Source organism: Myotis yumanensis, unplaced genomic scaffold (genome assembly GCF_028538775.1).
Source record: "Myotis yumanensis isolate MYYU_CA2020_CCGP unplaced genomic scaffold, mMyoYum1.0.hap1 SCAF_6, whole genome shotgun sequence".
NCBI classification, from domain to species: domain Eukaryota; kingdom Metazoa; phylum Chordata; class Mammalia; order Chiroptera; family Vespertilionidae; genus Myotis; species Myotis yumanensis.
Window position 1 is genome coordinate 62,786,651 of NW_027223757.1, and position 3,556 is coordinate 62,790,206.

At 63.2% G+C, this 3,556-nt stretch overlaps 1 pseudogene; it reads right to left on the reverse strand.

The window, feature by feature from the left end:
- Positions 1-588: 588 nt before the first annotated feature.
- Positions 589-3,345, reverse strand: LOC139013150 (armadillo repeat-containing protein 5 pseudogene; annotated as a pseudogene).
- Positions 3,346-3,556: the final 211 nt, after the last annotated feature.

The window sequence follows — 3,556 nt, forward strand, 5'->3', positions numbered from 1 at the left end:
GACCCGTTCATTACTGAAATTTCCTCTCCAGGTGTCTGGTTATGGGCTTGCCCTCTAGCACTTTAGCCAGGCAGGATAAAATTCACCTGAACAAGACATGACCCAAAGGGAACAAAGCATGAATGTACTCACGACACCGATAACCCCAATATCAGTGACCACCTGAGAAAAGAGAATTAGGGGAGAGAAAAGAGAGCACAAATGATATCTAAGAGAGAGAAAGGAAAAAAAAGATAGGAGAGAAAAGAAAAAGGAGAATATCTATATAATAAGAATCATGGTGCCATAGATAGTTCTCGATGGTGTAGTTGAATATCCAACTCCAAAGTTTTAATCCCAACCCCAGAAGGCGGGGCTCTTCTCCATCTCGCAGTCCCCATGCCCAGGCCTCCCTCTCGGCTTCTCACTCCTGAGTCTGCAGCCCATCGTCCTGGGGCCCAGTTCCATCCTCTCCTTGATCCTCAGTGGTGACTCCTGCTTAGCCTCCTCCCTGTGCCAAATCCAAGGGAGGCCTTCTTCTAGCCAATTTGTTCTTGGGTCCCCTCCGAGGGGATATCAAGAGTCTAGGCTGGGACCCCTGCTCCCCACTTAAACTCCCATCACCACAGCCAGGAAAGCCTCAGTCAGGGGACCTGCTTCCTCCCCTGCTGCCTCCAACAGCCCCACTAAGGCCAGAGCCCGCTTCCGTGGGCACTGCCCCGGCCCCAGGATCCAGCGTGCACAGTGGGCAGCCAGCCGGGGCCGGCCCAGGCGGAATACCTCGCCCACTGACTCTGGGCCACCTTGGGATCCCAGGTGGATACGGCCCACAGCCTCTTCCAGTTCCTCCTCCAGCCCACGCAGCAGGAAACGGTCAGCAGCCTTCAGTGCCTCCTCCGCCTCTGAGCCCAGCAGGGGCTGGCCTGGCGGGGGAATGGGCCCCAGGGCTGCTCCACAGCCCCGGCAGCCATGCAGGTGATGCATGATAGGCCAGGCTGCGCTGGGTGATAGGTATGGAAGAGGTACCACATCCATCTGGGCTTCAGCAAAGCTGCCAGCTAGCAGGGCCCGGAAGAAAGGGGAGGCAGTAGATGAGGCAGCTCGCTGGGCGGGGAGCCGGAGGCCTGAGTCCAGGAGGAAGTGCAGATCCGGGGCTGGGCTGGGAGCTGGGCCCAGCAGAGGTTCATAGTGGCAAGGGGAGGGCGCATCTATGTCCAAGGGGCTTGCGGGTGGCGGGGCTGGGCTCACCGTGGGAGACACCAGGCTGTGGAGGCAGGAAAGGGAGTCTGCAGCAAAGAAGAGGAAGAGCGGGTGCGGGGCGGGCCGCGTCAGCGCCGAGACGAGGAGTTGGAGGCCGCCCTGGTCCAGAAGTAGCCGGCGCCACAGAGAGGGCTTCCGACAAATGAAGGGCAAGGTCAGCGCACAGGCCACACGGCCCTCAGGACTCCCGGAGAGCAGCAGGTGAGTGAGGACCCCCACTCCGAAGGGCGACTCCGCCTGCACCGTCAGGTTCTGCAGCAGCATTTCACCCAGCTCCCGGTGCTGGCTGCGCTGACCGGGGGGCCGGGCACGCAGCGTGGGCCAGTCGTCCGGGGCGACACCCAGCACCAGCCAGGCTCGCAGCAGCGCGGCACCATAGCTGCACACGAAGGCCTCGAGGCAGGCAGGGTTGCAGGTGAGGCGCGCCAGGATGCGCAGTGCGCGCAGGCTCGGTGGGCCCGGCGCCCTCGTCACGTAGGCCAGCAGGCCGCCCAGGACCGGGCCTGTCACCAGCGCCCCGCTCGGGTCTGGCGCCTGGGAGAAGTGTGAAAGCAGCAGCAGCGCTGGCCCCTCGCGGCCCCAAGACTCCTTGGTGGCAGGGCTGCGGCCTCGGGGCATCTGCACCAAGGCTGGGCCCCGGGCGGGACTGGCTGCCTGGGCCTGCTCAGGGGGCACAGGCGGTGGAGGAGGCCGTGGACAGCGCTCTGGAGACCGGTCCGGAGAGATGTCTTCCGGGCCTGCGGCGTAGCCCTCGGATATCAGCCGCGACCTGAGGCTTCGGAAGCTTCTGGCTTCTACCCGCTCAGGGATCTGCTCCCCAGGAAAGTCCCAGGAAGCAGCTTCTTTCCCCTCTCCTTCCTCATCACCAAACTCGCCACACAGCTGCCCGGCCAAGAGAGGTGCAAGCCCCAGAGCCTGCAGTTGGCCCAGGGCCCCTGGATCATAGAGGAAGCGCTCAAGGGCAGCCACGACACAAGGGTGCCAGGCGCTGGCATGAGGATCCCGCAAGAGCCCCAGCAGCAGCTCCAAACCACCCGCATCCCGCAGCCGGGCTCGGTTGATGGCCTCCCGGCAAAGTAGGCACACAGCCTGCACCAGGGGCTGCTGGGAGGCTGGGCCCGCCCCACCGGGACCTCGGCGTTGCTGGAGCTCACCCAGCAGCACCTCCACACCACCAGCATTGCCCAGGGCAGGCCGTACCAGGCCCTGGGCACACAGGTTGGCAAGGATCAGGATAGCTGACTCGCGGACTGTCCTTCTGGGATGGGAGGCTAGACTGACCAGTGGGCCTAGTCCTCCACCCAGACTTAGCTGCTCAGCACAGGCACGGGAGCAGCCTCGACTCAGCTCTAGAAGGGCACGGACTAGGGCCAAGGTCAGCGCAGGGTGCAGGGCAGCAGCCAGAAGCTCAGCCAGTGGGCGCACTGCTCCCTGCTGTGCCAGGGCCAGGCGGTGCTGGGGGGAGTCCGCCAGGTTGCCGAGGGCGCGAATCACGCTCTGCAAGCAAGGTGAGTCCTGGTAGGCCGTCAGGCTCTCAATGAGGAGGGGAACAGCACCAGCAGAATGGATGTCCGCACAGCTCTCAGCTTCCATGGCTAAATTGCCCAGAGCACGGGCCGCTCGGTTCTGGATGCTGTCTGTCTTCACACACTCCAGAACAGTCACCAAAGACAGAATGCCTCCGAGTCTGCGCACTTCAGTCCGGCACGCCCTTTGGGTACAGCAGTCGGCTAGGATGCTAAGCGCCAAGTCCAGGGTGGACAGGGATGCAGAGGAGGGGGAGGGGCAGGGGCCAGCCAAAGCCGCTGACTGGATCGACGAAGGGGCGGAGTCGGGGCCAGCCAGGGACGGGGCGGGACCCGCTGCAGCTGGAGATGCTCGCCGCAGCAGCACCAGAAGGGGGAGGAGCCCGCCGCGTGCCCGGAAGCGCTCGATTCCTCCCGCTGCCTTGACGTGGCGGGTGCGGAGAGCTAAGAGCGCACGGCCCAAGGGTGTCTTGTTGGTAGCTGAGTCCTTTGTCCCACCTAGACCCTCCCTGGCCGCCGCCGTCAGCTGCACGAGGCAGGAAGAGAGCGAGTCCGTAGGGGTTGGTTTCCCAGATGCCATCTTGGCTCAGGCCTAAGGCTGCGCCCCCGGCTAGCCTCTGTTCTGAGGGAGAACTGGAACAGAGGGATGTAGCCAAGTACCTCCTCTCTGAGGCTTTTTAAATAGCGCCACTGCAGTTAGTAAGCAAGCCGGAAGTTGTAGTTCTCGGTCCCGGGACTCTGACTCTTGCACAGTCGGGAAAAGCACTTCGAGGGCAGGAGTTATCTAATGG